This window comes from Primulina tabacum, chromosome 5, assembly GCF_025594145.1.
Source record: "Primulina tabacum isolate GXHZ01 chromosome 5, ASM2559414v2, whole genome shotgun sequence".
Lineage (NCBI taxonomy): Eukaryota > Viridiplantae > Streptophyta > Magnoliopsida > Lamiales > Gesneriaceae > Primulina > Primulina tabacum.
This window is the reverse complement of record NC_134554.1, coordinates 42852156-42866368: the sequence shown is the minus strand read 5'-3', so window position 1 is coordinate 42866368 and position 14213 is coordinate 42852156. Positions and strand designations below refer to the sequence as shown.

Here is a 14213-nt window from a genome sequence, read left to right as displayed (position 1 = left end):
TTTATTAATTTGTTTTAAAGCATTTAATGCTTGTTCATTTCATAAATTATGTGTTTAATTATTTTTATGCATTTTATGCATAATTCATGAATGATAGAATTTATTTCATGAAATTTTAAAGATTTATGCATTAAATATTTTTAAGTTTCATTTCGCGCTCGAACGAGGAACGAAGACCGAAGAATTTTCAGGAAAATTATTTTTAAGTGTTTTACAGGCAGGATTTTAATTTTTAATGGTGCGTAAATTTACATAAATCGGGACACTTTTTAGGGTTCGGCTAATATTTTCAAAATCTTTCCAACATGAAATATTTTTCGGGAGTATGTTTGAATTTAATGCGCCTATTTTTAAGCTTATTGAACTTAAACTCTTTTAATTTAAAATAAAAGTTAATTAACCTAATTGTTAACTATTTAATTATTACATTTTGGCCCTACACCTATTAAATCTTCTCTCCTCCAACCGACACCCCATCTCCCATTAGTCCTCTCGTTTTCAGCAAAGTTTCAGCACCTCCATTGATACACCTCTTGGCCAAGCTCCTTTCTTCAAGAGAAAATCCTACCGGCGTCTCACTCGTCTCGTTTTTGTTCATCAAATCATCAAGGCACGCTTGTATTTTTTTTTTTCTCTTCATACACTTCATAAATATGCTGATTTTAATATATTTGTATGGAAATTCTTCGATCCACATCATGCTTGAATTTTAGGAGAGTTTGACATGAAAAACATTCGGTTCTTGCATGATGCTCACGTTTTGTTTTATGTTGTGCAAGGGGCTGCGGTTTTTGGTTGTTGGGGCTGTACATGGTGACAAGGGTTGTCTTGGGGTTTAGAATTGTTGCTGGTGGTTGCAGGTTGAAGAGCCGAGGGGAGTGTTTATTTGGGATGGCTCGGTTTTTGGGGTAAATAGCGGGTAGGGATCAGCTAGCAACATAGGACCTAGCCGAGCCTTAGACCAGACCATGGTGGGTCTGAGACAAGGCTTGGAAGGGTTCAGCACGAGCAGGAAAGGGACTCAAGCGCAGCTGATCGATAGAGTAGGAACTTATTCGTGAATTGGGTTTCCTTGGAGTCTAGCGAGAAGCGGTGAATTCCAGTATGCATGGGCTGATTTTCGTGGGTTCAGTAGGTTTGGGTCCTAGGATGGTCTAAGAAAGGTTGGTTGGTGTCTGGAACCATCGGCTATGGTGTAGGGATGGTAATTTCGTGCTAGGGTCTCGGCAAAGGTTGAGTGATGGCTGCTGGATTTTCCAGCTGCTGTCCAAGGTTTGTTCGAAGGCCTAAGGGGATGGTTTTGGGGAAATTAAGGTCTTTTCTAAGTTTATAAGGTGTGGTAAAAATTTGGGAAAGTTGTGGTTAAATTTCGGTTCGATACGGGTTAAAATCGGGACCCCGGTCTAAGTTTTAAAACAATTCGGTTAAATTATGAAATGAGCTCGAGTTTACGTCTAGGGATGCTTTTAAATATTTTTTGGGACATTTTTAAGAGTTTGGTAAGTTTATGATCAAAATAATGAGTTTTGAATTTATCCGGGATTTAATCGCCGCACGAAACGTTAATTAAAGAATTAATTGAAACACCTATATTTAAGCTTAATAAAATTATGAAAAATTATATTTAAGTTCAAATAATTATTAGAAGTCTAAGTTTCTGATTTGGGAATTTTATGCTGAGGTTTGGTTTAATTCGAGATTAAAACGCATTAATATTTTATAGTTAAAGATTTATTTAAAAGTCATCGATTTAAGTCAAATAAAAATATGAAAAAATTCATGTAGGCTTAAATAATTATTTGGGACATGTTAGAGTCAAAGGAGTTAAAAGAATGTCAAAAACGTGAAATTTTAAGTATAGGGACAAAACGGTAATTTTTGGGTTTCCAGGGGCAAAATGATCATTTTGCACCCGGGGTGAGATTTTGGTCCTGGCAGCACCCTGAGCACAAATTTATGATATTTTAAATATTTATGCATCACGGTCATGAATTTTATGGAATTACGATAAATACGTTGCATGCTTGGTTTAAAGGAAAATGTTACGTATATGCATGTTTTTATTGAGTGGTGAATATGATGATGTTTTTGAAGGATGTGAATTGGTTGTGACTGACGATGTATATGTATAAGATGACATGAGATATGATGAGCTGAGGCCAAGGCTCAGTGGACGGGTAATGCTGTCGCTGATGTCCCTCCGCCGCCGGGTACCACGGTTTTATAGATGCATCCATCGAATAGAGCTGATACGATAGAGCTGATATGAAAGTCACAACTAATGAACTGAATTAAATTAAAAAAGAAATGTATATGTATATGATGACATGCTTTAATACGATATGATTTTACACGTGACATGAGATGACATGCTTTGACACGATATGATTTTACACAACACGTTTACGTTATGCTTTTAAGTTCATGAAATATATGTTGAGTATGATATTTTTCACTTATATGTGCTATGTATATGTAATTGTTATTCCTGATACAGGTGTGTTGAGTCTTTAGACTCACTAGGTGTGTGTGATGCAGGTGAGCTAAATGATGAGGAGACTAAAGGTTCCGAACTCTGAGTAGGCAGACCTGGTGGGCGACACGACCCGATGACCGCATGTTTTCCGCATTTTGACTATGAGTGTTGTGAGGAGATGAATATTTTCAAACGTTGACGATTTTAAGATTTTTATTCGTTCACGTTTACGTATGATTATGGATAAGTTTATGATTTTGGATAAGTATGGTTATTTTAAACCGCGTTATTTTTATGGTCAAATAAATATGATTATTTTAAATGTTCATTTGTAAATGCGAGCTTTCAAAAAAAATATTTAAAAAATATTTTCCGCACTTTTTTAAAATGTGTAGACGTTACAGTTGGTATCAGAGCAAGGTTCCAGTATATGGTTGTGCCACCGCCAGTTTCTGCAGCTAAGTCTTCAAGCCTCAAGTCTGTAAGCTTTTATGATTTAAATGTTTTGAATGATTTACTCTTATCACCTATATGTTAACATGATTTACGTTTTATGATGATCTACGGTATATGTTTAACTGCTTTTATGATTTAAGAATTTACTGTTTTAAAAACTAGATTAAATTGCATGTTGTTTAAATTTGGATTTGGATGTGTCTAAGAATTCGAATATTGGGCTTTAGGAGAGGTTGATAATGATTTGATTATATTGATTTTTAGGTTAGTAGTACTGATGTTCTACTCTTTGGGGTAATAAGTTAATCTTGAAAATTATGAATGCTTTTGGGACTTGTAGAATTTCTAATAAATTACTGATGGTTCGTGGTTTCTAGTAGGGGTGATCAAATTTTTTTATTAACCGCCCGAACCCCCTGAACCGAATTGCACCACACCATTTTTCATAATATTTTTTAAAAACCGTGATTAAAAATATTAATCATAAACCGCACCGAATATGCGGTTCGGTTATTTTTTTGTCAAGAACCGCACCAAACCACACCGCCTAAACCGCTTGCCATAATATTGGGCTTAGAATTATAATAATGTGTAAACAACATATTCAAATAAAGAAATCATCATTCATTATATATGAACTCTCTTTCAAAATTATTATTCTTACAAATAAAACTAATCTTTTTCTTAATTATTCTTTATATTAGTCTTTTATTAAAGTATTTATTTCTTTTGCAAACAATATTTTGTTTGAAGTTTGAAAGTAAAAAAAAACAAAGATAAAATAGTGTAAATGTCATTTTGTTGTGAATGTGTTGTGTTGTTAAATTATTAACTTAGTTTTGAATCTTGATTATTGTTTTATCTATTTTGATCATTATATGCTTTGAATTATATTTTATATTTGAAGACAATATATTGTTATTGTTTTCAAATAAATTAGAATATATGTTCTAATATTTTTCATTACAAAAACCGTAAACAGACCGCAACCGCTTGAAACCGTAAGGCTAATTTTTCATGTAAAATCGCGATTAATTTTTCAAAATACTAATCGATCGTATATGGCAATTCGCTTTGAATTTTTTTTAAAAAAAAGTGCAAAACCGCACCGTGATCACCCCTAGTTGCTAGTTGAATTAATTTTTGAGGATTCCATGTAAGGACTAATGATTCGAAAACTACGACGATCTTTGAAAGTATAAACACGTAGAATTTATTTAGGATGCATGTCTACCTAGTGGGACCTAAGGATTGAATTTCATGGATTGAGAACTTTAAGGATCTAACTGCATTAACCAATAATTTGAGTACCTAAGTGCAACAATAAAATTCTAAGGGACTATTTCGAATTTACCAAACTTTGGGATTAAATTTTTAGTTTTGAGAATTTTAAGGTTTAATGAGGCCAAGTTGAAAATTTAATGGGAAAAAAATGCAAATTTCGAGGAGTTATAGGGCCAAAATTGTAATCTTCGAGAACTTTAAGGACCAAATTGCAAATTTTGAAATTTTGAGGATTAATTCGAACTTTGGAGGAACAATTGGGTAAAATCAGTAATTTTGAGGTTAAGAATTGATCTTGGGTCTAATAATCTTAATATTATTGAACTTTATGTTACGAGAAACATATAAAATGAGATTAGGAACGCCAAGAACTTATGGGTAATTGTTAGATTCTCGAGATTAAAGACAAATTCGGATAATATTCGAGGAAAGTAAGAACTAATTTTGCAATTTTTAAGAAATTTGGGGATTTGTTTAGCAGTAAGTGAGAATTGAATGGTTTAAATGATAAGACTTTTCGGTGATTTGAGCTTGAAGAGATAATTAGAACTTGGTTATATCTGAGTTATAATATAATAAAGAATGACAATCAAGGGCATTGTAGGATGATTCAATATTTGGCTTGAAAATCTAAGTATTAAGGGAATAAGACAGTGGAAAAATTAAGAATTTAGAGTGATAACAATTTAAGGTAAAGTGATCATTTAGTTAAGTTATAAGAATAGACATTAAGTAACTTATTTTCGGGAACTTAAAGTTTGATGTCGCATAAGTTTTAATCGTGATCTTAGGAGTTAAAAATTATATCATCACTACGGTTAAATTTTTCTAGAAAGTTGGGCATGACTGATGGTTAGGGTATTTGGTAGACGTATGTAAGGATTGAGGTAGACACATTGTTTTGAGAAATTTTTGGAAGTCATTAAGAAACTTAGAACTAAGCGGATATGTGTTTTGGAGTTATACTATCTATTACTGTTTGAGTTGAGTAAGCTTGAATTTAAAGTTTATGAGATAAGTGTCTAAAAAAACAAGAAATTAGTAGTGTTCAACATAGTTTATCAATGAACGAATATTAAGATTTGTTATCGAGTAAGAAATCTAAAACTTTGATATGGGGATTCTAGAACTCTATGGGTTATAAGTAAAGTTGATTTATTAAAGTTAGTCTAATGCTACCATGGGATAACTTATTAAGTTTCATACGATTATATTAATTAAGCACTAGGGATTCGTAAGAATGCGACATTCGTTTCAAAGAGAAAAGTCTAAAAGTCTTAGACCTCAACTATATTGTAATTGGGAAGGGAATAATTTAAGCATGCAACTAATGCGAGAAGGGTTTTACTAATTAGGTAGAAGATCATTATTGTATAATTGGATTTTATGGATTAACGTTATTCGAGGTTTAAGATTTGCAACAATTTTACATCTGGGATATACTTGTAAATAGTAAGTTTGGTGCCGTAAGATAAAGATTCGATTCAAGGATCTTAGGCTAATATTATTATGGGGTTGATATAAAGTTTAACTTTTAAGTGTATTACAGAGAATAGAAGTCGATCAGTCATTTTTGGTGCTAAGGTTTCTCAAGTTGAAGTGCATAAATGCTAATATAATAGGTCAATAAACATCCTGGATATAGTATAAGAAAGTAAGACGAGATAAAATTCAGACTGCCATTTGTAATATTGGAAAATTTAAGAAAAGTTGAAATTTGAGGTTATAGGGAAATAAATGAAACTAGGTTACCATGGTTCGTTATAAGTTGAGTTTCTCAAACGAGGATTTAGAAGGTAGAGTTTATTAAGATTGAGGAGACATAAGGACATCTTAATATTTATTATTTTATCAGAGTAACGTCGTGAAAGCGTGGACTATTGGGATAGTAGAACTAAGTCTAAACTTTGTGATTATCAAGGATAAGCGAATTTCGGGTACGAAATTCAATTTAAGGGGGGGAGATTGTAACGTCCCGAAAAATTTGAAGGTTCACGTGAACCACATGCATACAAGTTATTAAATTTCTTTTGTATTTTATTAATATGTTTTAAAGCATTTAATACGTGTTTATTTCATAAATTATGTGTTTAATTATTTTTATGCATTTTATGCATAATTCATGCATTATAGAATTTATTTCACGAATTTTTAAGGTTTATGCCTTAAAGATTTTTAAGTTTCATTTCGCGCTAGAACGAGGAACGGAGACCGGAGAATTTTCAGGAAAATTATTTTTATTAAAAATTAATTTTTATTAATTAATCTATGGTATTTTTAAGTGTGTTATGCAAAAATGGGAATTTTGGGGGTATTTTACACGCAGGAATTTAATTTTTAACGGTGCGCAAATTTTATCAAATCGGGGGACTTTTTGAGGTTTCGTCTAATATTTTCAAAATTTTTCCAACACAAAATATTTTTCGGGAGTGTGTTTGAATTCAATGGACCTATTTTTAAGCTTATTGAGCTTAAACTCTTTTAATTTAAATAAAAGCTAATTAACCTAATTGTTAACTATTTAATTATTACATTTTAGCCCTACACCTGTTAAATCTTCTCCCCTCCAACCGACACCCCAATCTCCCATTAGTCCTCTCGTTTTCAGCGAAGTTTCAGCACCTCCATTGATACACCTCTCGGCCAAGCTCCTTTCTTCAAGAGAAAATCCTCCCGGCATCTCCCTCGTCTCGTTTTTGTTCATCAAATCATCAAGGCACGCTTGTATTTTTATTTTCTCTTCATACACGTCATAAATATGCTGATTTTAATATATTTTTATGGGAATTCTTCGATCCGCATCATGCTTGCATTTTAGGAGAGTTTGACATGAAAAACATACGGTTCTTGCATTATGCTCACGTTTTGTTTTATGTTTTGCAAGGGGCAGCGGTTTTTGGTTGTTATGGGGCTGTACATGGTGACAAGGTTTGTCTTGGGGTTTAGAATTGTTGCTGGTGGTTGCAAGTTGAAGAGCCGAGGGGAGTGTTTATTTGAGATGGCTCGGTTCTTGGGGTAAATAACAGGTAGGGATCAGCTAGCAACACAAGGAACTAGCTGAGCCTTAGACCAGACCCTGGTGGGTTTGAGACAAGGCTTGGAAGGGTTCAGCACGAGCAGGAAAGGGACTCAAGCGCAGCTAATCGAGAGAGTAGGAAATTATTCGTGAATTGGGTTTCCTTGGAGTCTAGCGAGAAGCGGTGAGTTCCAGTATCCATGAGCTGATTTTCGTGGGTTCAGTAGGTTTGGGAAAGTCCTAGGATGGTCTAAGAAAGGTTGGTTGGTGGCTGGAACCATCGGCTATGGTGTAGAGATGGTAATTGCGTGATAGGGTCTCGGCAAAAGGTTGAGTGATGGCTGCTGGATTTTCCAGCTGCTGTCCAAGGTTTGTTCGAAGGCCTAAGGGGATGGTTTTGGGGAAATTAATGTCTTTTAAGAGTTTATAAAAGTTGGGAAAGTTTGGTTAAATTTCGGTTCGATTCGGGTTAAAATCGAGATCCCGGTCTAAGTTTTAAAACAATTCGGTTAAATTATGAAATGGGGTCGAGTTTACGTCTATGGATGCTTTTAAATATGTTTTGGGACATTTTTAAGAGTTTGTTAAGTTTAGGATCAAAATAATGAGTTTTGGTTTATCGTGGATTTAATCGCCGCATGAAACGTTAACTAAAAAATTAATTGAAACGCCTAGATTTATGCTTAATAAAATTATGAAAAATTATATTTAAGCTCAAATAAGTATTAGAAGTCTAAGTTTTTAATTTAGGAATTTTATGCTAAGGTTTTGTTTGATTCGGGATTAAAACGCATTAATTGTTATAATTAAAATTGTGAAGCAAAAGAAGACTTATTCAACTCCCAAAGAAACAAAGAGAATGAAATGTCTGCTATTCTTTTTGTTTAAAAATACTAGGAATTTTTTTTTCTAAGGAATCGGCCGAGCACTCACATATTCATAAAAATATTTTTATAATATATTTGCACCATTTTAAATAATAAATCAACCAACTAGTATTTGAAAATTAAAGGAATTATCTCAAAACATAAAATCGTCAAATGTTTTACCAATCTCACTACAAGAAATTCTGCATACAACAACGCACATACGATAATGGTTTTTGTGGGTCAAAGACATATTCATACAACAACGCACATCGTATGTTTTTAACAACGGTTTTAGCGAAAATCGTTGTCTTTTTGGGGTCCTTTGACTCCAAAAAGACAACGGTTTTAAGAAACCGTTGTCGATTAGCGTGGTTTTTGTACAAACAATAACGGTTTTGGAAAACGTTGTCATATTTAGCGACGGATTTTCTAAAACCGTCGTGAAATTTAGCGACGAGTTTTGTAATACCGTCACTAATTTAAAACAAGCGACGTTTTGTATAAACAAACCGTCGCATGTTTAAATTTAGCGACGGTTTTACAAAACCCGTCGTTACATTTATCGACGGTTTTGTTGAAACCGTCGCTACATTTTGCGACGGTTTAAAGCCAAACTGCCGCCAAATTAAAACATGCAACGATTTTTCAATTACCGTCGCTTTAAACCAAAAACCGTCGCAACCTGTCTATAAATATCACTATTTTCGATCTATTTTCCTCCACAACACTTCACAACCCTTAAAATTTTTCTCTCTTACACGATTTTATCACTTCACACAACACTTAAAATTTTTCTCACCACTTCATAACACTTAAAATTTTTCTCACCACTTCAAACACTTAAAATTTTTCTCTCTTACACGATTTTACTACTTCACAACACTTAAAATTTTTTTCTCTTACACGATTTTAGTTTCTATTGTTAGTTTCTTTTAGATTTATTAAATTATTAAAAGTTTTTTTTTTTTTCGAAACAAATTAGCGACGAAAATCTTGATTAGCGAACCGTCGCTAATTGTAGCGACGATTTAATAAACCATCGCTAATAAAATTAGCGACGGTTTTCAAATTCTACCTACCACAATAGATAAAAACCGTTGTCGTTGAACGAACTTTCAACAACACCCTCAGTTACAACAGTTTCAAAAACCAGTCATAAACATAAATAAAATTCATAAAATATATTTAACATACTTAAAATCATAAATCATAAACTAGTGTGGAAAGTAGCGTCGGTCATCAGGTTATGCGCACCTTCAGTCCAGCAAAGTCAACCATCAAGAGCTTCATAAACATTATTATTATAATCACATGCATCAATCACATCTAGTGAGTCTAAAAACTCAACACACCATAATCTTGATAACAAGTACTACATATACAGATCACATACAAAAGTGAAAATACTTGTACTTAAAATATTGTTTTCGTGAAGATGCATAAACTTTAAACGCAACATTTTCGTAAAAATTTTCATGATGCATAAACTTTTAAAAAAAATTCTAGTACAAGTTAAGAAAACGAATAACAGACGTTTCAGAGAAAGCTGGTCCTAATTCCAACTCTGATGATGAATCAAAGGACGATGTACCTGTCTCTCAAGTTTTCAAGAAGAAACGGTCCGAGAAGTCCAAATCAACGAAGATCAAGTTGATTAAGCATCTTTATGTGCCATTGGTTCTTCCCCCAATCCCTGCAGTCCCTGCAACAAAGCTCAAAGGAATTCAGATTGCTGAACCAGAAATTGAGTCTTCTTTCTCAGGAGTTCCTATTATTCTCTAAACAGACAAGGGAAAGCAAATCCTGATAGAAAAACCACCAAAAACCAACTCAATTCATAACGCCACTTGTAAAGGCCCGTATTTCGTATTCGTAATTTTGCGGAATTATTAAAAATTTTCTAAATAAATAATTATCTTGTCCCATTTAATTAAAGTAAATATGTAAATAATTTTAACTTTAAAATAACAGCGGAAGCAAATATTGTTTTCAACCAACAATTTAAAAATAATTCAACGTAAACATCAACTTAAAAATAATCCAACGTATTAAAACTGAGTTTGAATAATAAAAGGTGCATAAATTAAATCATGAGGTCCTCGGTTTATTACTGTTGTCCCAAGATCGCTCACTGGTCTCCGTCCGCGGTCCCGACCTCATCAATACCTACAACAATCAAGTAGAACCCAAAAATCAGATTACGTATAAGCCATGCATAATTGCTACTATTTAAATAAAAAAAGGAATTTTTAATTAAATATATGAAGTGTTTAAGTCATAAAATCTATCGCATGCATCATAAAAATAAAGTATCGTAGAGCGTACGGTGAAAATCGTATCTTGAATAATTATAACTACGTGCATATCTGAAAATTCATACGTAAAAGCTTTGCTCAATAGAGCTCTGTCATAACATATCATAATTTTTCTGGTAGAGATAATGTTTCTAAGCTAGTGGCCCATAACATAGCGTAAGCGCCTGATCAGACTAAACCACAGTATACTGGGCGGTAGAGATCAATCACAGCCCTTGGACTGGATGTCCGTACCCATACATAATCATAAACCGGTCGTAAGTCACCGGGCGGAGAGGTCCTCGGTTGTTCCTACCGACTTCCAAACCCATAAGCGTAAGGTGGCCACGAGACTATCGCATATATCTCAAAAATAAACATTTTATATTTTTATGCACGTAATATAATTATAACCTTATTTTTACCGGATGAGTTAAATCGTTCTCAGGCTTGCTGCGACTTACTACTAATATGTGACACATGAAACAAATCTTGACTTGACAAAATCTTAACAATAGAATAAAAAACGAGACGATTCGGACCAACAACTTGATTTTTAACCATGGCTTCGTACCAACCCGAACCAACATTAAACCGACGTTTAACCATGATTAAAAATACCCCAAACGTACTGAAAAATATGCATAATACTGTAAAACACGAAAATAGGTGAAAGAAATCCAAAAACATAAAACACTCTTTCGAGAGTCATTTTGGCACCTTTCGCCGTAAATTCTCGTACGACCTCTAAACTCGACCAAATCACAAACGGCCAAAAACATGACTTTCCTAACTCATTAAGGTACTGTCCAGTCCAAGGTCACGGGCTAAAAGCCAACCAAAAACTCAAACAAGTACCAAAACCGTGACCCATTGTTGGTGTCAAAAGTGCAGCAGTAGCAGCTTGCTTGTTTTGCTCAATTTATGAATCTCCTGGCCATTGGGGCTTTAACCACCGACCTAGAGACCCTTACCAACATCCTAAGGTATGGCTTGGACCATGGCTAAGGGCTAAAAGCCAAACACAAACCGAGCCAACACCTAGGACAATGCACAGCTCAAACCGAGAGCACCCAGAAATTCTGTGCTGTAGTATTCGAATGAATTTGTTGTCTTATTTCGTTCTAGTGGCTATATGATCAACCATGGCACGATCCAGACATGAGGGAGTGTTGTATGAACCATGGCTATAGGTTAGAAGCCAGCCACAATCCATCCAAACACATAGAACCCGAAACTCATCACCCATACCAGAAAAATGAACCATGGGACATGTGTGTGTTTTGTTTTAAAAATTCGATGGGACCATGAACCAAGCTTTGAAAGAACACCTTGGTCACGTCCTAGACATGATAAGGAAGGGTTCTAACCATGGCTACAGTCCCTAGGACAGCCATGATTCGAACTCCCATCCCAAACAACCAATTGACAGAATTTTTGACAAAATCTGCACTTAATGGAATTGTTGCTTTCCATTCTTTATACTGAGTGTATGGACTGAAACAAATGGACTAGCGACACTCTAACACCCTCTGAAGCATGCCTATATGAAGCCTTGATAGCCTGGAACCAAAGCAATCACCTGGACTCCGCAAAAACAACTCAACCGTGAAGATAAATACCAAGGGCCGAGATGTTGTACAGAATTTTCCAAAAATTTCTTGCTGTCATTTTCATGTTCTTGCTTGAATCATACTTACATAATGGTTTAAACATATCTATAGAACTTGATTGAAGAGCAAAGAAACAATATATACATGCCTGGAATTTGTTTTGAAGAAAAACAAATCAAAACGACAATACGACGCGACGAAACCGAGTTGGATATCTTCCTTTCTTTTCTACTTTTCTGCTGATGTTCCTTCGATTTCAGCTGCTGTTTTTCTGATGTTTTCGAAGCTTAAGGTTGTAGGAAGTGTAAGGGATGAAAGTGAATGATATAGGAGGTGTTAAAGGTGCTATAAAACACATTAAGTTGGAGGTTACAAGTCAAGGGATTGAATGGGTTTTTTGACATGCACTTTGGATTCCCTTAGCTGCCGATTCCCATTTCTATTTTTTTGCTGCATAATTCGGTGACTTACTTAGTAATTAGTTGGGGAGAAATAAGGTGTAATATTGTGTTTGAATTACTACTAATTAGTGAATTAAAAATGAGTAATTGAATACACCATGAAGTCCATTTAGAGGTTTTGAATGGAGAGTTACCAAACTTTTGAAATGGTTTATGGTTTGACTATAATGTTACTAATATTGCATGTACAATGTTGTTTAAAATCTAATATTTTAAATATTTAAGGTTTTAAACACTCCTACGATACATTTTTGTGCATTAACATATTAATTTATAATAACCTCTTGTATGGTCTTGCATGGATTCAAATTTAAGTATTTAAATACTATGTTTAATTTCTTGAATATATTAGACTTAGATTAATTTATCCCCATTTGTTTACATATTTTAATTTAAGCCTAAAGAACTTATTTACTAATTTAGCTCTAATTAATTAAATAAATCCCAAAGGCCTTCTTTTTCTTTAAATTAAATTATTCTTTGGCTTAATTTAAATTTAGGAATATTTTCTTATTATTAATCTTATCTCTAATCTCCAAACTCCGGTCCGACCTCGCGTATGTATCCTGAAAAGATAAAAACTAAACATCTACCTTTAAAATAAATAATCATGATTTAAAATTATTTAAAATGACTTAAACACTTCATATATTTAATTAAAAATTCCTTTTTTTTATTTAAATAGTAGCAATTATGCATGGCTTATACGTAATCTGTTTTTTGGGTTCTACTTGATTGTTGTAGGTATTGATGAGGTCGGGACCGCGGACGGAGACCAGTGAGCGATCTTGGGACAGCAGTAGTAAACCCGAGGACCTCATGATTTAATTTATACACCTTTTATTATTCAAACACAGTTTTAATACGTTGGATTATTTTTAAGTTGATGTTTACGTTGAATTATTTTTAAATTGTTAGTTGAAAACAATATTTGCTTCCGCTGTTATTTTAAAGTTAAAATTATTTACATGTTTACTTTAATTAAATGAGACAAGATAATTATTTATTTAGAAAAATTTTAACAATTCCGCAAAATTACGAATACGAAATACGGGCCTTTACACCACTGTTCTAACCAGCAAACGAGTCAATGAGATTGTTTCAGAAGAAAATGGAGATGTTTGATCAATGGGTTCAATTTCGAACTATTCCAACATTTGACTCATTGATTCAAACCGGTAAGATCAAGGCTGCTGCCAAGCTTGAACAGTCCATCTTGGAATGGAAAGGAACATATGATATTCCAACTGCTCTGCATCGTTGAGACTTCTTGGAAATTTAGATGAAAGAAAGTACTCTCCGAGCAATGAACCAATTGAGACGGAACATTTTTGTTCCTACTTGCCCTACTGCAAAAGATAACTCAGTTGTTATCTTCCAACTTTAAATGGATGCTCTCTCGCTTTCGATGGTTATTGCTCAGATGAGGCAGGATCTTCACCTTCCAACGGTTGAAGAACACAGTAAGCTTGACTCAAAACTGAAATTACATGAAGAACCAAGCTCTGAGACGTTCAAAGCTCAATCCACAACTCAGAATCAACCATCTTCATCATCTGGTGAGCTTACTAAATCTACATCGTGAGAAGTACCGGGTGAAACTGTCTTAATAAGTCACGAGGACAACACCCTACTCCAACTGAAATTCTCATGCCAGATGATGCTCCCATTACTGAACAACTCTGTTATCATGATGTTCCAGACTTCTACCAGCTTTTCACACGATCTCTGAAATTGATACACC

The 14213-nt window shown here is 33.9% G+C and overlaps 1 long non-coding RNA gene across 1 annotated transcript; it reads left to right on the top strand.

The window, feature by feature from the left end:
• Positions 1 to 477: 477 nt before the first annotated feature.
• On the top strand, positions 478 to 13397 carry LOC142545055 (uncharacterized). Its single transcript, XR_012820208.1, has 3 exons — positions 478 to 610; positions 2539 to 2957; positions 13214 to 13397. It is a non-coding gene; the product is annotated as an uncharacterized LOC142545055 (long non-coding RNA).
• The last annotated feature ends 816 nt before the right edge of the window (positions 13398 to 14213 follow it).